This window comes from Hippocampus bargibanti, linkage group LG17, assembly GCF_051943395.1.
Source record: "Hippocampus bargibanti isolate YZ-2025 linkage group LG17, ASM5194339v1, whole genome shotgun sequence".
NCBI lineage: Eukaryota > Metazoa > Chordata > Actinopteri > Syngnathiformes > Syngnathidae > Hippocampus > Hippocampus bargibanti.
In genome coordinates this window covers 8,223,172-8,247,164 of record NC_142750.1, presented here as the reverse complement: position 1 = coordinate 8,247,164, position 23,993 = coordinate 8,223,172, and the positions used below count along the sequence as shown (strand labels likewise).

General features: G+C 40.4%; 1 long non-coding RNA gene across 1 annotated transcript in view; it reads left to right on the top strand.

Moving 5' to 3' along the window:
* The window catches only part of LOC148885524 (uncharacterized), a 148,936-nt gene that overhangs the window by 55,884 nt on the left and 69,059 nt on the right, over nucleotides 1–23,993 (top strand). Inside the window, exon 3 of the long non-coding RNA XR_016118087.1 lies at nucleotides 12,903–13,022. This is a non-coding gene — a long non-coding RNA (uncharacterized LOC148885524). The remainder of the gene's footprint in view (nucleotides 1–12,902; nucleotides 13,023–23,993) is intronic.

Genomic DNA, 23,993 nt, shown 5'->3' with positions numbered 1-23,993 from the left:
GACAAGGCGTGAGATAGCACCCTTCCAGATGCACCCGGGTGTGAACATCCCCTGTTGGCAAACTGTTAGAGCACCTCCCACTGCCTGTGCGCATTTGCTTCATGTTGCGTGTTAGTGTGCTCACACAAAAGCATGTGTCTTGCATTTTTTTGACAGGAAGCCTTTGGGGATGGATCTTTATTGAAAAGTAAATTACCATCTGCACTTTATTTTATTTCTGGGGCGCACTGAAATGCGCTGAGTCTTTTTGGTATTATCAGAATCAGAATCTCTGATTGTTGGAATTTAGTAGACATTTGTACACTGTAATTACCAGTAGTTCAACAAAATAACCTGTATGGGCTTAACATGAGACAGCAAATCTTGAGTGAAAATGCTTTAATGCTAAGTTATATTTTTATTTCCTGCTCTTTACCATTTCCACATTTTCAATATGTACAGGGGTTGAATTAAGACATGTCTTGATTATCTGTCCCAAGATTTCAAAATATTTGGACTTGGACATTTTTTTTGTCTTGTCATGAAAGCAACTCAAAGCTTTCAATCTATTTGTAGTACAAACTAGCCATACTGCTATATGGCTAATTTCAGTATCCTTGCAAAAGCAGAATTATGACATCAAACAAAGAACACTAACTCTTGTAATATGCTGGTTTAGCATTCACAGTTTTTTTCTACATGGGAAATAATGTCAAACTAAATCCAGTCTGTGAAAATACCAACACGTTGTCGTACCCGTCCATGCGGCGATTGTGACCATGTTAAACTTTTTAATGTCAGGCTTATGGTTGGCATGTTACATTTAAATTAACTAATTCACTGCCAGACGTGCAAAAATGTGTCCACTCCAATGAATATTGAGTTTTAGGACTACATAAACATTCAATACAGCCTAAAAAAATTACACTCTCTTCTTTCATTGGAAAAAAGAGTTAATCCCCAAGTTATATGGGTCTGGAGTTATCTGAGTTTGGCATAGGGGCGGCTGTAAAAAATACAATACATACATGATTTATATAGCACTTTAACAACAGCTGAAGCTGTAACAAAGCACTAACATGGACAAAAGGCAAATACTGCCCCCTTGTTGCCAGAGGTCTGACCAGCGCTTTATCGGCACCAAAGCATGAAAAACCAAAACTCGGAATTCGGGAATGGCGCTCTACGTCATATTTTCATTTCCCAAATACATGGCAGTGAATGAGTTAATGCCCAAATGTAGTCCAAAAAATAGCCACGCATCCAAAAGAAAAGTTTAATACTCCAAAAAAATGTTTTTAAGTACAAAATTAAAATTATATAAAACAATTTCACAATGAAATATGTAGAAAATAAATTGTTCAGTTTCAAGAATAATAAAAATACAAATTAATAAATAGTTGAAGATATCTTTTAAATTATTTTATTCGTGCGTGCGTGTGTGTGTGTGTGTGTGTGTGTGTGTGTGTGTGTGTGTGTGTGTGTGTGTGTGTGTGTGTGTGTGTGTGTGTGTTTGTTAACCACCCACGGCTTTTTATTACACTGCACTGCATAATGTTGTGTGGAACTGCAGCATCTGAGCTTCTTGAAGGCTTTGACCCTTTGTTGCAGCATGTGTCTGCCCGGGAATGAAGTGGTTGGCTCAGTTTGAGCTTTTGAGGAACTCACACGCACAAACACACGCACACACACACACACACACGAGCACACTCAAAAAAAGCTGCGTGTTAAGGACAATGCATGTATCTAAAAGACCGTATCTTGCAGCAGATGCGATGAGTTCACCAGGTAAATGATCCAAATGGTGTAGAGCTGTCCATTAGTTCCGCCAACCTGTCTTGTGTATACTGTAGTGAAAACGCTCCCATTATAAACACCGTCACAGATTGTTCGCGTGAACTGTAGGGCTGACATTTCGAGTCTGGCGACCGCTTAACATGGTAACGAGACTAATAAATACCGCAGTTAGACATGCCCTCCTCCGTAGAGGGATTTCATTGCATAACTTCATCACTGATTTGAATATCTTGAGCAAAATACGTTTAGCATATCATTGCAACACTATTTGCTTTTAAGCCTTTTATTAAGCCTTTAAAAATTGTACTGGCTATGTTTTAAGTACAGTATATTTGCTGCCATTCCCGAATATATTCGGAAATTGAAAATATGACGTGGAGCTCCATTCCCGAATTTGTTCAAATTTTGGTTTTTCTTGCCGTGGGTGCCGATAAAGCGCTGGCCAGATCTCTGGCAATGTTGTTTCCCCTCCACGAGGGGGCAGCATTTCCCATTTTACATGTGAGCGCTTTCTTACAGCTTCAGCTGATGTCAAAGTGCGATATAAACCAATATGTATGTACAGGTGTATTGCATTGTATTTTGGGTAGCCACCCTCATTTCAAGCTTATATAACTCCACACCCATATAATTTAGTAATTAACTCTTTTGTTCTGATGAAAGAAGAAAGTCTAAGGTTTCTTACGTTGCATTGAATATTTATGTAGTCCTTAACCTCAATATTGTGTGGGTCCTGGAATTTGAGTGAAAATGACAAAAACCCTGGCACTGGGGTTGATACATTTTAGCACATGTCTGGCAGTGAATGAGTTAAAAGCTGTGAATTGATACTCAGTCAGTCTTGAGTTAAAGTACCCAAGAGGTACTAGCTCAACTTCAAACCTTTAACATATAAAAATACTTATAGTCTTTATCCTCTGCGAAGAATGATAAACATTACTTCGGTTTACCGTGTTAATGCACACCCGCATGAGGATTACCGCCATAGAAAACGGAAGAGGTGGAAGCAATGGACTGACGTCTTTGGATGTCAATTACTTGCAAGATGAATTTTATTGTTTTTATTTGTGTGCTCAGCCTCTCACCCTTGACGTCGCAAAGCATTTTTATTGAATTGAATAAATAGATTTGACTTTTTGTAAAGAACACATAGTTTGGAAGATATGAAGTCCATATTGTTGCAGTAACGTCAAGAACAGGAACAAGACCAAAGACGGCCAAGCACCGACGTCACACGGCAAAAAAAGCCAAGAGGGCCAAGCGCTAATGGCTAATGGCTAATGGCTAATGGCTAATTTTTTTTTAAAGATGGATTATCTGTGCCAGTAAAAAAATACAAATAAAAACTGACACGCCACCATGTCCTATGCACATTATAAAATATGAGAAAACAAAGTTTTTTTATTTTGGTGGATGTCTACAATACAGACAATGGGTCTTTCCCAGTCTGTTCACGCCACTTGAGCTATCTGGCTATCTAGCTGGCTATCTGGCTATCTTGCTAACTATCTACGTGGCTACCTAGCTAGCTATCTAGCTGGCTACCTAGCTAGCTAGCTATTTGCTATTTATTAGCTTTCTAGCTAGCTAGCTGACTTTCTATTTATTTGAGTAACTTCCGGGTTGAGTGAACGCTGGCGCACATGGCTACTGCTGCTCACCCACAGAAAAACTGATCCTGTGACTGTAAAGTGATCTTGAGAGTTTTGAAAGGCGCTTAGAAATGAAATGTATTATTATTATAGTATATTGCTGCTACTTCTATACATTAACATTAAAGCTTGCAGGGGATCCGGGTATTGCGTATCTTAGTCGAATGTAAATCATCTCTGCAGCAATACATTTTCTTGTAATGCCATTCGATGCCTATCTTCATTGACGCTGCAATATGGATCCATTCCGACACCAGCGATGCGCCACTTTATCATATGAGTGATTGATGTTCTCAAAGCAACGGGTTTGGATCCTTCTTCATTCACGACGTGGTCACAGAATGAAAATCGCGCTGGCTGACAAAAGGCCTGCTGGAGTTCAGTGAGAGGTCAAGCTGGAAACAATTCATGGATGCAGTGACGCCTCTGTGGCTACATTAGTGTGAGTCATTTTGGTAGCAACGTTGATAGGCATTCAGTGTGTGCATGTGTATGTGCGCACTAATAGGTAAATGCCAGGATCCACTGTAATCACGTTCAGAGACTCATTGTCTTTTCCAGAATGATAATTTGATGTCACGGTAGAATGAAAATGACATTTCCTCTCTCAACTCCTCTCTTGGATTCTCAGTGCGTCGGTAATATTAGCTGTTCTTCCCAGTGGAGACATAATGGCGTTGTGTTTATACTGGAACTTACTGTATACCATTACCATCAATCCAGCCATCCATTTTCCAGACCGCTTAATCCTCATGAGGGTCGCGGGGGGTGCTGGAGCCTCTCCCAGCCAGCCATCTTCGGGCACTAGGAGGGGGACACCCTGAATATGTTGCCAGCCAATCGCAGGCCACACCGAGATAAACAACCATCCCCACGCACACTCACAACGAGAGACAATTTGGAGTACTTAATCAGCCTGCTATGCATTCATTACGATTAATCAATATAATTTAGAGTGTAAATCACAGGTGTCAAAGTCAAGGCCCGGGGGCCAAATCTGGCCCACAACATCATTTTATTCGGCCCACGGAAGCAAATCAAATTTGTGAAATTCCATGATGCTTGCTAAAGTCCGAATCAAAACTTAAAACTGACCCATGGAAACCACAATAACAGTCATTGTTTTTTTTTCAAATTTGAAAACTAGTTATTCGTTAATTTGTTTTGCACGCTATATATATATATATACATATATGTATGTGTGGACGGGATTAAACATATTTAATGGCTTGCCCAAAATCATAATGGCCCTTGAGAGGAAACTGTAACTACAATGTGGCCCGCAGCAAAAAAATGAGTTTGACACCCTTGCTGTGAATGATGAGGGAAGGAATAAATGTAAAAAAATAAAATCCAATTATAATTTCTTGTTGTGTCAAACAGCTGCAGTATAATACCGTACCAGCGACTGCCGCGGAGGACTTACTTGATGTCATATTTTTTGCCTTACATATCGGTGGCTGATCTCGGCAGGCTCTATGATAACCAATACCTGAAAATAAGGCTTGATAACAATACCCAGAATTGGTATTTGCTCATCCCTATTTCTCACATTCTGGCACTTTTGAAAAGGTCAATACACAAACAACACATTCCCTGCTAAAATCTTCAAGCAAAACACCCGTCATCGCTCCATGGATGCATTTATACATAACCACTACCCATAAGTCTCCATGCACTTTGACGCCACTCTTTGTTTATAGCGCCGACACGGACAATGAAACGAGGTGTTTGAGGATAAGCGGGAAGCAATCAACATTTGTCAGCGCTTGTCGACAAGCGAATGATTTATCTGACGTTGGCGCTCGTTTGGTCCATCCTCCTGCCAGTCGTCAGCTCGTGCAGGCCATCTGAGAGCTCGGTGTTTGATTGTGGCATGCGGAGAAAAAAAGAAGAGACAGAGTCACCTTGTCACTCCAGGGCCAGTTGCCAAACTTTCGGTGGGGGTCTGTTACAAGGAGGAGGGGGCTCAGTTTGCTGTGCTTGTGTGCTTGTGTACTCTCTACCATAGACTCATAGAAAAAGGAGAAAAGTGTGTGTTGATGCTTGAGCAAGGTGAAGACTTTCAATTAAAATCTTGGGGTCTTCTTTGCCTTTTGGCTTATCCCTTCAAGGGGTCGCTACAGCGAAACAGTGTCCACCATCTACTGGGGTTTGATTCGCATGTTTGTTTTGGCCAAGCTTTTACGTCGGATGCCCTTCCTGACACAACCCTCTGTATTTATCCGGGCTTAGGACCGGCACAATAAGACACTGGCTTGTGTCCCCTTGTGGGTACAGAACAGTCAACTCTATGAACTTAATAACAAATACCTCATGAAACCAAATTTCAGCATGATACAGGAAATACTCATAACATTAGAAAAATGTGAAAAAGTTCATTCATTTAAGTAACTCAACTTAAAAGGTTAAATGAAAAAAACAATAAGTCAATAGAAAAAAAAAACAATTGAGTGAATGAATGAAAAAAAACGAGATTGATAAATAAATACACAAACATATAAACAAACAAACACAAATATATCTCTTTTCGTCAATGGATGCTACAGCTGCGTGTTTGCTTTCAACATTTAGCTTGTAGTCGACGTGCACATTCCACCATGATGTCCCTGATCCACTGGTGGAAAGACGCTTTGATCCTCTCCTCTTTCATCTAGAACTGTTTCATGTCATCACAAAGAGGGTACAGCAAGTCCTGAAGAATGAATGTCTCTCTGTGTCTTTGTTTTGTCATATTGTCTCTATGCTGTCATATTATTTGTTATTTAGTTTTTTTTTTTTTTTTGTTCTTTTGACTTCAAGACGGCGCCGCGAGAGTGGCTGCCTTTCCAGCAGCTCATGTATTTCGTTTTTCTACTTTCATTCCTTTCATCACTTTGCTGCTGTGAAATGTAAATTTCTCCACTGTGAGACTAATAAAGGCATATCCAATCCAATCCAATATACATAAACAAAGAAAACAAACAAATACAAAACAGATAAATAAATACATAAATTAAAAACAAATGAGTGAATGGATAAAACATATCAATTAATAAATAAATTCACAAACAAATAAATAAATAAAATCTTGGGGTAGTGACACAAAAATCCGATTTCCAGTTTTTGCATTTGCAGTGATCACTGTTGCCCCCAGTGGTGCAAAATGGAATCACATCACAGAGCAGGCATCACGATAAAGTATTTGTTGTTACATATTAGACAGTTCAAGTATAATCATGGCCAGTTTTAATCTAGAATGTTTTATTAGCAGATAAATATCTCTTGTTTTAATGGAGATGTCTTAGTTTCCTTTTGGAGTGGAAGGTACTTGAATGCAAAGCGATAAATTTAGTTGTTTTATGTCCCTAAAAATCAGGAGTGGGTTGTAAACAAACTGCAGTGAAAGCCTGAGTTTATTCTTATTCTGACAAGCGACTCGCCAAAAAAATAATTGTTTTCTGACCTAAAATGGTTTTCAGCTCAGTTTATATGGGGTCACTGAATATCTTTTAATTCATCCACGTCGCTTCATCATTCATAAGTTAACACCTCTTAATCAACATCGTTTGACACAAAATTGGTTAAACTCATCTCAAACGTGTCTGTTGGGGAGAAGCTAAGTTAGCTGAAGATACAGAGAGACTGCCGCAAGTGCACTTGCAATTAAAAAAGAAAAAAAAGTAAACCATTTATTTCAGTATTTTAAGGTGACTTTGAAATTCTTTTGTGATCAGTCAAAATTTGTCGGCATGATGAATCACCGATACCGGATCTCAAAACACGCGGGGCCCTTAATTTAACTCATTCACTGCCAGATGATGTACAAAAATGTGTCCACTCCAGTGCCAGGGTTTTTGTCATTGTCACTTGAATTCCAGGACACACAGAATATTGAGTTTTCGGACTACATAAACATTCAATTCAGCGTAAGAAACCTCAGACTCCATTCTTTCATTAAAAAAATAAGGGTTAATTCCTGAGTTATTTGGGTCTGGAGTTATATGAGCCTGAATTGAGGGAAGCTGTCCAAAATACAACGCAATTCATAGATATTGATTTATATAGCACTTTAACAACAGCTCAAACTGGAACAAAGCGCTAACTTCGAAAAAACGGAAGTGCTGCCCCTTGTGGAAGGGAAAAAAACATTGCCAGAGCGCAAGGCCAGCGTGTTATCGACACCCAAACAGGATGAAAAAAACGAACAAATTTGGGAATGATGCTCTGTCATATTTTCAATTCCAGAATAAATTTGTGAATGGCAGTGAAGGAGTTAAGGTATTGAGCACTCATGGAGTATGTCGATACATAAAGCAAAACATAATCTGACGAGTGAATCCCTGTCACCGTCATGTGTTAAAGAAAATGAATAAAACTATTGCAAAGCAAAGACCCATACTCTTGAATCTCACAAAGACGGATGATCGGGCGAACTTCACCCCGACTCCTCCCACAGCCCCCGCTGACACCCGGGGTCGGGGGGTCCACTCGGGCCACATCTGATCACCGAGCTCCGGCCGAAAGTGAAGTTGGCAAAGATCAAGGTCCGCTTCCGAAATAGATGCTCCAGCGGTGGCGGTGCTGTCACAACAGCTGCCGTTGTGCCCACAGAGGGTCGAGGTTACCGAGAGGGCCTTTGGGTCATGTGGGTCGGGGTTAGAGTGGCCGTCGGGGTAGGTCGGCGGTATGTTGCACACGCTCGTTTGTATCGTGAGGAGTGACCGTGACGCTCTCTCATCCGGCAGCTCTTTGGATGTGTTTGTCAGTTGAAGTGAAACGTGCATTTTTTCACCCAATTTATGGCAACAGACTTCAACATCACATTTCCATTAGGTTGTCCAGCTAAATCACATGTGTCAAAGTCAAAGCAAATGCCAAATCTGGCCCGCCACATCATATTATTAGCCCACAAAAGCAAATCAAACTTGTGAAATTCATGATGCTTGCTAAAGTCTAAACCAAAATTTCAAATTGTCTCATGTAAACCACAATAACAGTCATTATTTTGTATTTCAAATTTGAAAACTCATTATTGATTAATTTATTATGCACTCTTTATGTAATATGTGGAAGGGATCAATTGTTCTAATGGCTTCCCCTAATTCATATTGGCCCCTGAGAGGAAACCATTGTGGCTCGTGGCAAAAAAATGAATTTGACACCCCTAAAGGACAACCGACGCCTTCGGACAAGTTGTGTCCATAATTTGTAAAATGAGTCTATTTTACAAAGATTCCACGGCATATAGCTATATCTTACGTTTTAAGACTTGCGCTGAATATTTCAGGAGTCTTGTTTTTGAGTTGGTGACGAGTCCTGACGTCACGTCACGTCTGGAACGCCCCTTACCGAAAAAGGACACGCTGTAGCAGTCCTTTCATCACGTCGATGTATTTTGCGGTACTTGTGTTTGGTCTGAAAACTTCTGCTGTTATTATAGCGCTATATGTATGTATTGCATTGTATTTTGGACAGCCTCCCTCATTTCAAGATCAGATAAATCCAGATCTACATAATTTAGGGATTAACTATCTTTTTTCCTGATGAAAGAAGAGAGTCTAAGGTTTCCAACGCTGTAGTGAATGTTTATGTAGGCCTAAAACTCAATAATCAGTGGGTCATGGAATTCGAGTGACAATGACAAAAACCTTGGCACTGGAGTGGTCACATTTTTACACATTACTGGCAGTGAATGTGTTAAGCCCAAAAATACAAATTGTTTTTTTTACATGGTGGTATAATGTCTTTAGACTCCCCTCCCTTCCACACACACACGCACAGACACATGTGGTGGCAGAACTTATTACATTACACTGATTTTTTTTTTTTTTTGCTTTAACAGGGACCTAATGATGAAAATTGTATCTATTAAAAAAATCATAGTCCATAATGACTGATAAAATGTCAAAAATATTTCTGAGCCTAGTACACTTCCAATTTGTTGAAAGAACGTACCCACCAACCTAATTTCAACCAAATGATACAAAACGAAAGACTCTGCGGCGTCTCATTTAAAGACTAATTGGCTTATTCGTCGGGCGCCAGAGGTCACGCGGCGTGTTAATGCTTTCATACGCTCTCTTTGAGGATGATGAATACCCAGTCCCATTTATACGTCACGCACGAGCGATTGTACATCGAAGGGGATGCGTGTGCCTGTGTGTGGGCAAATGTGCCACGGAGATCCTCGGTGGAGGACATTTGCATAACTCGGCTGAGGAAAATTTCACAGTACATCTGTGTAGGGTCACAGTCGTACAGGAGTGGTCCATCGATGAAAAGGTTTCTTCAACCGTCATCTGTACTTCTTTGAAAGTGTCGAATGTTTCACTACTCATCCGAAGAGCTTCGTCAGTGAAATAAAGTTGTGCTGTAACTATGGACCTATATACAGTATATCCCTAATGGACAGAGGTGGTGGTGCCAGACCTCTTCTTTGATAGGTCTCTTCTCTAAGGTTGGGGGAGCAGTGGACTACTCCCTGAAGCTAAATCTCATTACTTGTTTTGTACTGTCTGATTATCTCTAATGTCTATGACTGGCCTAATGGGGCAATCAGGCATCAGAGTAGCTTTAGGGAGTAGTCCAATGCTCACCCCAACCTTAGAGCAGGGGCCTATCCGATCAGAGGTCTTGCACAAGCACCTCTGTCCATTAGGGATAAATATATATAATTATATATAGTTACCAGCACAACGTCAGCTCGCTGACGAAGCTCTTCGGATGAGGAGCGAAACAGCCGACACCTTCAAAGAAGTACAGATGACGACAGAAAAAATATTTTGATCGAAAACATTTTGCAGTGTAATTGGAGAGAGAAGATGAGTGTTGGTCGTGTTTTTTTTAATGTTATTTTTTTTTTGGGGGGGGGGGTGAATCTTTACCGCTGCGGAAGTAGCTTGCCACCCAACAACCTCAGAAGCCATTCCTATGTACAACCTCCCCTTTACCCATTCCTTTGAGAAGTACGACATCCCGCTAGGAAATTCCCCCTGGCTGAATGTCAGAATCAATATGTGGGGCTTTAATTGAGTTGTCTCATGAGGAAGAGCAGGAACGACACTTGGGGGTCCTCACATGTCGTCCGTGCCTCTTTGCTGACCAGGAAAGAAGCAAAACAAGGAGGAATGGTCATGGAGGGCGATGTGATCACATGAGTCAACATATACAGTGTCAGGGCACCCTTCACCTGACCCTTAGTTGTACAATTCGCCGAGGGCTACCTGGAGCGCATAGTCCAAGAATCCCACCCATGTCAGCCTCTTGCTGATCATGTATTTAATTTTTCTCGTCAGCAGTGGCTCATCCAAGATTACTCGATAGGGAAAACGAACTGGGACGGGGGTTGAAAAGCGTCGCACTGTCGGATCGTCATCCAATGACCTTCCCTGTCTTTTTGACCCTTGTAATTAGCACACAAAGGCCCGGGAAGGAAGACGTATCCCCAATTGGTCCCTGAGAGACTTTGTTCTGCGCGTACAGACGATAATGCCGCATCGACACTATTTTCCTGAAAGCATAGATTTGTCTCGCGCTTGCCACAGCAAATATTTTATCCGGGCTACTCCTGTGGCTTGCAATCTTGTTGGCATTAGTGCGCCAAAAAGTTCCTCACAATTCTACCGGGAATATGTCACATTTGTCAAACGGCATGATTTTACAGAGAAAGTTTAGCTTGTGTAGCGCTAGTGCTTTAGTCAATCACAAACCAAACTGGAGCCCAAAGATCCATCCATACATTTTTCAGACCACTTCAGGGTGGCAGGGGGGAGGGCCTATCCCAGCCGTCTTCAGGCACTAGGTTGGGGACACCCTGGATTGGTTGCCAGCAAATCACGCACTCAAAGACAACCATTCACTGTCATACTCGCACCTAGGGACAATTTGGAGTGTTCAATCAGCTTGTTTTTGAAATGTGGGAAGAAACCGGAGGAACCGGTGAAAACCCATGTGCAAACTCCAAACAGGGAGGCCGGATAAGGTCTTGAACTTGCGAAATCTGCACTGTGCTACCCACTCGACTACAGGGCCACCATATTAAGATCCATTGTAGCATTTAGGTGATCTTTTTCCAACATTTAATCCAATGCTCATGATAATTCGGTCCAAATAAAATCAAAACCTGCCTTCAATGTTTATTCAACGTGGTTGTGTCTTTTTTCAATGACATTGTGTTTTGCTTGTTAAGTTTTATGTCCAGTTGTTGTCATAGATGTGGTTGCATGTGTTAACCAATCAGCTCGCTCCAACCGCTCGTGCCGTGTTCAAGTGTTCCTTGTTATCATATCAGTTTGCTTGTATCATTGCTGCTGTCAGTTTGCGATTGTGAATTCATTAACATTTTTCAGACTTCTGTTAATTTTGTATTTTTTGATACCAAATATCTTTTATCTTTTGGGTTTATTTGGTGAATACCAATATACTGTATTTTCCGGTGTATAAGGCACACCGGAGCATAAGGCGCACCCCCAAAGAGGGGTGTATTTTCAAACGTTTTCCAAATATAAGGCATACCGGACTATAAGGCGCACCTTCAATGAATGACAAAGGTTTTCCAAATACATGTATTGTATATAAATATATAAAGGTTTTCCAAATACAAGGCATACCAAATTATAAGGCGCTATAGTAGAGGGTGACGTTACGCACTACTTATATTACTTCACATGTAAGGTGCAACTACGTATTAGGCGCAGGGTCACCTTTTGAAGAAAATCAAACATTTTGGGTGCGCCTTATACACCAAAAAATACAGTATTTTAAATTGTGAGTTCGTCCACATGAAATTCTACTTAATTGCCTCTTCATACAGAGAAGCAGCCAAACAAGGACACCATTGAGCATCGGTTCAGGAAGTCAAACGGCACTTGCCAATGGTGTGTTTAATTAGTTGGCTCTATTTTAAGGAGCAAAAGGCCAGCCCATCCCAGCCCTTACGCAAAAGAGAATTTTTACACCTCACAAGCAACGCCGATGATCGGTTTCCCTAATCTTTTTCGAGCCAAGACTCATAATTGACATAAGAAAAATCTGACGGGGCACCAACAATGTCACAAAAAGGGAACTCACAGGTCAATTGTAGGCTGTACTCTAAATGGAAGGGCGCTACATTGTTCACAAGATGTCACTGGGATGGATAGATGAACAAACAGAAATTATTTGTGAACCAAATCAATGAAATTGCTTAATTTCTTGCGAGGCACCTGAGTGGAAATCACTGCCACCATTGAGTCAAGATAAACAGATTACCTTTTAGCCACATTCACCTCATTGGCTTTATTATTGATGATGGAAGCTTTTGTCTAAAGGAATGTGAGAGTTAAAAAAAAGCAATGGAATCTCTCCTGGGCCGCGTCTCATTTCTCAGCTCTTCTTATCGCATCTTCAACAACTTTGCGCCGCACTTTGCAGGCAGCAAACGAAAGGGAGTTGATTTATGTGCAATCGTCTCAGCAATCGCATCTCCTGACTGCTCTTTGGTCTCTGTTGCAGTGAAAAGGACAGGAAGGTGTGTGGCAGCAGTGCAGGAAGTGGCTTACTTATTCATCAGTTTTGGCGGCGATTTCTCCCGGATGATGAATGGCAAGTGGACACCCAAGATGGCTTCGCCAGGTAAATAATGTAACAGGGCTCATGTTGCATTGTTTGTGCCCCGCACGGAGCCACAGGTGTTTGTTCAAACTTGTTTCTGTCTTGCCAACATTTACATACATGCAAGATTGGATTGGATTGGTTTGGATGTACCTTTATTACTCTCTCAGTGGAGAAATTTACATTTCACAGCAGCAAGGTTATGAAAGGAAAAAAAGAAGTAGAAAAAAAATACATGCGCTAATGGAAAGGCAGCCACTCCAGCGGCGCCATCTTGAATATGCTTTGTAATCCGCTTTCTACCTTCTGAGCGCCATTTTTGTAATCAATTTTATTTTGGGGAGGAATTATAGTTAACCCCTTGACTTGACAAGTAGTGACGGCAACTACCACAAAAAAAGGTGAAAGAACCTGCAGAAAATTAAAGTTTCATATAGCAAAACGTTTGAAAAAATGTTTATTTTGTTTTGTTTTAGTTTTAGTTTCCATATACACTTAAAACGCATTTTAACCCACTGTCAAGTCATTTCAAGACAGATTGTAAGTACAAGATGTATGTGTGGTTGTGTACATGCCTTTACCTCATTTTCTGCCATTCCCGAATTTATTCGGGAATTGAAAAGTGTGACGTGGAGCGTCTTCCCGAATTTGTTTGGGTTTCGGTTTTTCTTGCGGGGGGTGCCGATAAAGTGGTGGTCAGATCTTTAGCAATTTTTTTTCTTTCCGCAACTGCCTTTTGTCCATGTTAAAGTTTGTTACAACTTACGCTGTTGTTAAAAAGTGGTATATAAATCGATTTGTATGGATTGCATTGTATTTTGTAAAACTGCCCCCATTTCAAGCTAAGATAACTCCAGACACACACTATTTAGGAATTACGTAACTCACTCAGCATTTGCCTTTTGTACAGCTGCCCCCACTTGCACCTCATATTACTACAGTCCCTCAGAACAGTCCCTATTCTGTGGGTACTGCAATTTGAGTGAAAATGACAAAAACCCTGGCACTGGAGTGTACACATTTTTGCACATTGTCTGGCAGTGAATGAGATAAGAGGCGGGGCATTTGGCAGCACGCGTGCAATTAGAAAATTTGGTGTATTCGGTCAGTGAGGGTTTGGATAACAGTTATGGCCGCCAGTGGCTTCTGTGTGGGTGTGCTCATTGTGTAATAACCAGCTGAAAAGGGTACTCTCGCTTTGTCATTTCATCGTAGTGAATTTTATACTGATTTGTTCATGTACTTTTTTTTCATTTTTTTGATATTTGGATGTTTGATGTGAAAACAAAACGTTATTTACAGAACACATATGAAGTATGAACTTCCCACAGCAGTGCAGACCTCCCTTTTATTTTACATATGCTGATGAAATCGAGCCGTATGATCTTCTCAATTCAGCACCACATAGTTCTCGCAGTTTGCAGATATTGAAACGCCTGCTCGCTGTTGTACAGTCGCCGCCTGCTTGCGGTCGATACATTTGATAAAGACAAAAAAGAAAATAATGCAAAAAAAAAAAAAAAAGACAGAGCGATTCCACCATGAGCATCTACAGGAGTGGAAATATAGCTCGAATGCAGCAGGAGGAGGTGGACAGCCAGCTATTAAGGCTAAGCGAGGGCCTGGGGTCCACTCAAGTTTTACACTCCTACTCAGTGTGTTCCTCACTCACGCACACACACAGCCTCTTAACCTCCTGTTCCAGCGCCGTTCCGTCTGAAGTCTTTTCTCTGCGCTGAGCCGAGCAGACTCAAGGAAACGCTTCATTTAAATGTACATAATTTGCTGTGGAAGGCTCACTCTTGGTTTCGCTGTTGCCCCATGGCGCCGCAACAGCTCGAGGGAGATAGACGGAGGCAAGAGATCCTCCCCCACTTACCCCCACCCCCTCTCCCATCCCGTTCAGTGGCCTGGACACAACTACTGGCTAGTAAAAGGCGAAGGGGAGGGGACGGGCAGTTGAAAGTGGCAGTGGAGAAGCTGCAGGTACACCAGACGTTCATTCCCCCTGGGAGAGTTTTCATGCCAACACCTGTTTCAGTCTCCTTTGGCCATGGCGCTTTATAGACTGGAAGTAATACGGCGCTGCACATTTGCGCCAAGTCGATGTTTTGCTTTCAGCCTCCCTCGTGGCCATCCATGCTTTCGGACAAATTCATTAAGCATGAAGCTATATCAGCTTGTTGATGTTTTATGTAAAATAAAAGGGAGGTCTGCGCTGCTGTGGAAAGTTCATACAGTACAGTGAGACCTCAACTTGCGAACTTAATTGGTTCCCAGACATAGTGTGTAAGGCGAAAAGTGTGTATCTCAAAAAACAATTCCCATAGGAAACCATTAAAATGGGAATAATCTGTTGCCAAGTTTCCATAAAATATACTAAATATGCCTTAAACCTACACACAACATACCTTATTCTATGTATAATAAATGTGCTATTGTATTGCAATGAAATAAATACACTGCATTGTATCATAAAGTCACTTTATTTACATTTGTGATGGTCATTTATGGCTTGATGGAATGGCGTTGGAGGTCGAAGGTCAAAGGGAATTGCAGAAGGACTGTATTTAAAGAAATAAACTGTGCTGTAAAATAAAGTTTTATTTACCTTTTCGATGGTCGTTGATGGCTTATGGATGGAGACTCACCTTCCATAAGGACTGTTGGTGCTGTTCGGTCGTGTGCTTCCGCCGAAGATCAATCCGCCAGCCGTGGTGGGTGTGTATTATGAAAATAGTGCTCATTATAAGGTTTAATTTTCATAAATTTGACCTTTGTAAGACGGAAAGTTTGTAAGTAAAGTTGAGGTCTCACTGTACTTCATACATGACTCTACCCCCCTCTCCTCCTCCATGAAGGGAATAATGACAGCTGTTCCTGAATGAAGTGATAACGTTCATGATTCTTGTTTTATTGTGACTTTTGACAAGAAGTGTTGTCGCATGGAAAGGAGTAAAAGTATTGGGGCTGTTCAAAACATTTTGACTTTGTTTTCTGCAAAATCCTGCTTTTTTTTCTTCGGATAAAATCATCTCCAAGCTAAACAAATATTTTAATCACACAATAACATTTTAAATGATGTCAGCTTAGAACATATTGAAGTACTTTTTGGGGGGTAATAAAAATTGAACAAAATTCTGAAGTCAGCCACTGCCAGACATGTGCAAAATTGCATCCACTCCAGTGCCAGGGTTTTTGTCATAGTCACTTGAATTCCAGGACCCACAAAATATTGAGTTTTAGGACTACATAAACATTCAAAACAGCGTGAGAAACCTGAGACTCTCTTCTTTAATCAGAAAAAAGGGTTTATTCCTAAATTATTTCCTTTCATTCCTTTCATCACTTTGCTGCTGTGAAATGTAAATTTCTCCACTGTGAGACTAATAAAGGCATATCCAATCCAATCCAATATGGGTATGGAGTTATATGAGTTTGAAATGAGGGCGGCTGTCCAAAATACAATGCAATCAATGCATACATATTGGATTATATAGGGCATTAACAACAGTTGAAGCTGGAACAAAGCGCTATCGGCACCCAAGCAAACAAACAAAACCCGAACAAATTCGGGAATTGCGCTCTGTCATAGTTTCAATTCCCGAATAAATTTGGGAATTGTGAATGAGTTTATAAGGATAGACTGCATTGTCTTAAAGCTTATTTATAAATTAATGACATATTGCTTATTTTTTTGGGGATGATATCCCAAATGTGTGTCCAAGTAGCTTTGGCAAATTGATTATTTATTTCAGCTGTTTTTTTTTTCAATAGAACTCAAAAACAGATCATCCAACTCAACATTTGTCACTTTCCTGCCAACTTTTTTTGCTTTCCTAATCCTAAAATATTTCAGCGTCCTTGTTTGCTCTTTCCTGGTTCATTTTTGCTTCCCCGTAAACAATATCGCGGTTGAAATCATGCAAATCTCCCCATTTTGCTCCAACGTTTTCAAGGTTATCACATGTAATTGCTTTGTGAACATATACTAACTTCCAATTCAGATTCAAATATGCATATCAGGTTGTGTAAGGTAACAGTAAACATGTGTTTCGTACAAACTACCCTGCATGTTTAAGAACACAATCCTGCACTGTGAATAGTCCACTCAAATTGAAGTGAGCGCATATCATACAGCCTAATAATGATATGAGAGTGGGGGGGGGGGGTGGCGTGTCATAGGTCCTTAGAGTGAGACTTGAATCAAGGTAATAGTTGGCGAGGCGAGAGAAAGAGATCGCTCTCAGTGGAAAGAGGAAGACAGAATTGAAAAATGGAGGAGAGCGAAAAGTGACTTTGGCCTTTGTCAAAGTCGACACTCGACCTTTTCGCGTTTGGGCAGGTGATTGTAATGCGCTGGTGCTGTACAAAGACGTGCGGCAGAATGCTTTAGGGGATTTAGCGCAGATGCCCTGACCCATATTAGGCAGAGCTTTAAGTGTTTGTTCTGCCTGTGTGCATTCCGCGACAGAACAACGACAGCAAATCCCTTCAACAGCAATGACTTCTTCATCATTTTCCCATAATGAGTCAACACAGAGATGCGCCTGCAACCTAAAACAAGTAAATACAGACAAGCAGAAACAAACAAACACACAAATAAATAATAGTTTAATAGTTAAAAGATAACTACACAAATAATAAAAAGATACATATAAATAAATAGATACATAAATAAGTACATAAATACATAAATAAATACATAGATAAATAAACAAATAAAAGGATAAACAAAGAAATTATCAAACACAAATAAATAATTAAATAAATACATCGATTGGACTGGATTTGCCTTTATTAGTCTCGCAGTGGAGAAATTTACATTTCACAGCAGCAAAGTTATGAAAGAAATGAAAGTAGAAAAGCAAAACACAGGAGCTGCTGGATAAATAGATAAAAAGAGTAATAAATAAATAAATAAATAAATAAATAGATACATAAATGATACATACATAATACATACATAATACATACATAATACATACATAATACATAAATAATACATAAATGATACATAAATAATACACAGATAAATAGATAGCTAGATAGAATAAGAATTGATGCCATGCTTTTGTCAACATTGCCGAAAGATGATTTATTATTTGTTTTAGTCCTTTTTTTTTTGGGGGGGGGGGTTAGAGACAAACGATATCACAATATTCAGTCATAAACTTTTTATTCTCTGCCTTGAGCGACTAATATTAGTGCCATACTGATGAGCTGAAAGTCGTTGAGGAAAACAATCTTCACCAGGCATTCAACTATGTGTCCATTTATGTCATTAATTCATTTGCATATCTATGGATCATTAAGTAACAATATCATAAAAAGCTTTTATGACAGTTTTGCCCAAGGCACAACTTACGGGTTGCTTAATAGCGCTCACCTCCCACTAAATTATTTCCAATGCATCTTTCAAGCTCTATTAGCTTCAGCAAATCATTTGGCCTTTTGGCTGAAGCGGCGGCGGCGGCTGCGTCGCTCACCCCATTGCCAAACTTTGCTGAGCGCCATGGCAACCACGTGACATGATGACATTTTCAGCCGACGGCGTTTATCACCTCTCGCCTTCCCCGCTGTGTTCGCCTCTGACATTTTGGAAAGGGGGCGGAGCTGGCGCCTGGTGTCACTTTGACTTCGGCGCCTCTCCGGCCACCACCTTGTTTATTTATTTATTTATTTAAAAAACATTTTTTACAATGAAAAACTAGCATGATGGAAACCAGTTTGTTAGGATGCGTATGTATGTAGAGCTGTCATGCGTTCAGTTCTTCGCAACTATGAGTACAGTCCAGCTTTGGAAATAAATAAGTCAAAACAATATTTATGCACAATGAGGGCATGTGTAAAAATGGTTGTGTGTGTGTGTCTGTGTGTGTGCGTGTGTGTGTGTGTGTTTGAGCCCGCATCCGTGTACTGGAATTGAATCGACGAGTAATGTTGTGGTCTCATGGCCTAATTTGGCAGATGGCCCACTGAACGTCTCCGTGGAACCAGTCGCTCGTGTGGGTGTGTGTGTGTGTGTGTGCGTGCGTGTGTGCGTGTGTGTATGTGTGTGTCTGTGTGTGTGTGTGTGTGCGTGTGTGTAAAATCAAGACAAACACTCCTCCAAGTGTCCTCTCAATGATTTGTGGTTAAATGAGCATTAGCGCAATGAGCTCACATTGGGTTGTCTTATTGATGTTTTTTTTTCTTCCTGTCCCTCTCAGGCCTTCTTTTACCTTTTCGCTTGGCTTCACCTTCACACGCTCAGCACTTCCTCTTCCTCTTCCCAGCCTGTCAGCAGGTTAATGATTTCACTTTGCACACTTCACCCTAGCTAATTGTTTTTTTTTCTTTGTCTGTCTACTTCACTTTTTGAGACCATGTCGAGGCTAAGGCTTGAGTTCATGTTAAATGCGTGGACTTTTTCAACCCATGTCAATCAAACCTGAGTATGTGCAGTGGTAAAATTGTATTTTTAACTCTTTCAATGCAAGACGTATTGTATAATGAGACGAAAGTTCCACATCCGCATCGGCGCTCTGCTGTCGCGGCTTGGAATTGAAGCGGATTTACGTGGGACAGGAGATGTGAGACAATCTCTTTTCGTCAATATATGCTACAGCTGCGTGTTTGCTTTCAACATTTAGCTTATAGTAGACGTGCACATTCCACCATGACGCCCCTGATCCACTGCTGAAAAGGACGCTTTGATCCTCTCCTCTTTCATCAGTGGGAACCATCATGCTACTACTTCATTAACCGTGCAACAGATACAATGTTTCAACAAGCCATATGATGCGATACACATTTTAATGATGACAGTAGTCAATTTCTGTGTAATGAGCCTAATGGGAGTATTTTAAGTGTGTGTTTGTGCACGCGCAAATGTGTCACAAGCCATGGGAACATATGGCACGAGAAAAGAATAATGAAATTGTCTTTGTACGCTGGCACATCTCCAGAGGTCACGTGAATGTTCTTGTCTGACACGACAGCATATGGGCCGTGCAAGTGTGTGTGTCGTATGTGTGTTTAAATAAATCTGCATTAGGATTTTAATTTGTCAATACAGCACAGTAACCATTTCAGAGAGACTAAAAAAAATAAAAAATACACCTAAAAATGGTCCCTCCCTTGTTCGTCATAAATGCCTCTTCCATACACCTCCCGTGGCGGCGCTCTCCTGCCCGGAGCAGGTAAGGCAAGGCAATAATGACACGCCACGCCAACGTCGAGCAGCGAGATAAATTCGGAGTGTTCATATGTGACACACGCAGCCTTGCTCACTTTAGTGGGAACATTTGTATTTAGATCTTATTCACCCTCCTGTTGATGATCAAATGCTTTTGCTGTCCTAAACGGGATTAGCATTTCTGCTCCTTTTCGCCCGATTGTGTTTTTTATGTATTCTTATTGCATACACAGTCTACAATCAGTTAGCCAGTGCGGGGTCCATACCTCCCACGGCTTTCACCAAGGAGGTCAATTTGCAGATGAAGACAGCAAATAACCTCCATTGCTTGTAAGTTGGCGATGTACTCAACAACCCTTAAGACATACTCAGATAAACATTGTGAATAAATGGAATTCTAATGTTCAGTACAGCAACAAAGCCATTATTTTGTTCATGTTTATCAAGTTGTTTATTTTAGTATTCACAGACATAAGTTTCTTTAGTATTCACAGCCATAAAAGAGGACATATGGCCAGGTTTGGCTTTATGGCCAACAGGAACAGGATTGACATGGATTATTTTATATTTAGTTGCACTTCCTCTGTCCCCCGCATGACGTTTGCATATTAGCTTCCAGTGGCTACAAAATAACTTTCCTTTGAGGAACAGTTTAGTGAATCATTGCATTGAATTAGGGTGGAATTGATGACATTAGAGGAGCAACTTTTTTTGGGTTGTGAGGAGCATTTATTTTGTAGTCACATTGATCTCAGGAGTTTATTCAACACGGAAAATAAAATAAATACAATTACAGTAAAGTCTCGTTATATCGATATCGGATATATCGATAGTCCCGGTTATATAGATACTATTTCTATGCACGCAAGGAGAAAATTACATGCGCGCAGGGTCGGATATATCGATAGTCCCGGTTATATCGATATTTTTCGGACTCCCGAGAATATCGATATAACGAGACTTTACTGTAATTAACATTTTTCAGGTTGTGTCTTTCATATTGTCAGAACTTTATTAGATTATTCACTGCCATTCTCTAATTTATTGAAAAGCATCCCTGAATTTGTTCGGGTTTTGTTTTTCAGGCTGGAGGACCAGTCAGACCTGTGGTAATGTTTTCCCTCCGAATCCAAAAACTCAATATTCTGTGAATTTTGAGTGAAAATGACAAAACCCCTGAATTAGTTAAATTTGCCTTGTGAATAACAACAAACAATTTCAGACACAAATATACATTTCAGCTGAAATGTATTTCAGGGTCTAACGGTCCTTTAGCAAAGCTAAATTAATGAAAAAAAGGGAGATCTATTGTAATTTAATTATGACAGCTAGGTTAGCCTAGCGTCTCCATTTTCTTTTACATGACTTCTTGTTATACCTTTATGAGAACGCTATTTATATGAAGTGCAACCCATTTGTCCCACAAGAAGTGATATTAACTGATTTAGGAGCGACCACGCCATGGCTAGTAGCTATCCAAAACTCATTGATAGCTATAGAGTGTGGTTTATGTCACATCTATGTGTTGGTGACATGCGCATTACAAATTACGAAAATTACGAATTAGTTTTGTCTTGCGTGGGTGCCGATAAACCGCTGACCATACCTTTGACAATGTTTTTTCCTTCCACAAGGGATCAGCATTTCCCTTTTTTGCCATGTTAGCGCATTGTTCGAACTTCAGCTGTTGTTAAAGTGCTATATAAACCAATTTGTATGTATTGCATTGTATTTTGGACAGCCATCCTCATTTCAAGCTCATATAACTGCAGACCCAAATTCCTCCAGATTCCTTCTGAGAGTCTAAGGTTTCTTACGCTGCATTGAATGTTTATCTAGTCCTAAAACTCAATATTCTGTGGGTCCTGGAATTCGACTGACAATACCAAAAACCCTGGCACTGGAGCTGACACATTTTTGCACGTCTGGCAGGGAATGAGTTAATACAATGGTGCCTAAGAATACATAACTTTACCTTTCTGTGTGTTAGCTTGATGCTCGCACAATGGCAAACAGCATGAACTCGCCAACGAATAGCATCTAGGTGGTTTTATTATAATGTGGAGATTTGAATATAAAAGGTGCTGCAACACATATTCAGTCAACAAAACAGTCCTCAGTGGCATATTTTCTTTAAAAAAAATTGACGCACAAACCGTCACTCAAGATTATCGAATGGGCTGTGTATCCTGTTTCCAAGCTTTTCCCCGGCCCCCGTTGTTTTGAAGATAGTGTCTTATTACCATGTTGGCCTTTGCATGCAGCTGCTGCCTCACCTCAAGTGACTTCAGAGGGTATTTTTGGTGCACCCCGCAGGCAGGTGATGTTTCTAGTGCTACCGTCTACACAATTAGCGCACGAGGGATCGAGACGTGCAGAGAAGTGGATGAAATGATACAGCCGGTCGAGTGACTCACTTCCCATAAGAGACAAATATTGCGGAGCCGTGTCACATCCCATTCCTGGCGGTCCTGAAAAATGTCCAGTCCTTGACGCTTGTCCAATCCAAGCTGCTCCAGCTTCATGCCAGCTAATCTCTTTTGACGCCTCGCGCCGCTTCACCCCGCGAGGGAATGGCAACAATCCCGCCCCTCCCCCCTCCTTATCCCTCCAGTCCAAATGGGCACCGGTCCGTCTTCCTTATATCACTATATGCCGCCTATCCCGTCTCCATTACTCCCCTTTGTGGCTTTGTTTCCTCTCCCCATCTGTCTTTGTCAGACTCGATTGCAGTCTTCTTCTATCTGGCTCAATCTCAACCCCTTCTCCCGCCCACCGCACCCCTTGATGAGAACCTGCCATTGTCGAGTGAGCAGTAGCCCCGCGTTTCCTTGAGGGCCCCGTTAGCGAGAGCGACTAAACTTGAAGGGCATCTATCTTCGAGCAAACCTTTCAAGCTTAAGGAAAATCAACAAGCGGAGCGTTTCCCCCGATATTCGTCGCCTACCTTTTAAGGTGTTGACATTTTGGGAAGCGCTGACTGATACGATCCCTCGCACAAACAAACCTGGTGTTATTTTAAACAACCACTTTATTTCACGAGGCATTCTTTACACTCACCAAAAAAGATCCCCAGGGGCCAAGAACCTGAGAATGGGGAACCATTTAAAAAATAAAATTGAAGAAATTGCATTGAATGATCTTTTTTTTTTTTTTATTGCGTAACTACATATTGACAAAGACAAAGGGCATTTTAGCCTCGTACAGTCATTATTTTAAACACGTTCATGATAGTAACATGTTTTTATTCACCCATTTTTACTTTATTTTCATAGAATATTCATAATTTTCTAAAAAAAAATGCTGATCATGAAACAAAATTGTTTTTATTTTACAACAAGATCATAGTACTATTTTTTCCAAATTATATATATATATATATATATATATATATATATATATATATATATATATATATATTCCAACAACCAACTCAGATTCCTTTCAAGATACAAAAATGTATTTGTATGGTTTAGTGACCTCTAAAAAGACAATGTATCTTTGTCACATATCTTAATTTGGAAAAAATAATAATAATAAAAAAATATATATATACAGTAAAGTCTCGTTATATCGATATTCAAGGGAGTCCGAAAAAATATCGATATAACCGGGACTATCGATATATCCGACCCTGTCTGCATGTAATTTTCTCCGTGCGTGCATAGAAATAGTATCGATATAACCGGGACTATCGATATATCCGATATCGATATAACGAGACTTTACTGTATGTGTTATATATATGTGTTATATATAGTATATAGTCCCGGTTATATCGATATTTTTTCGGACTCCCTTGAATATCGATA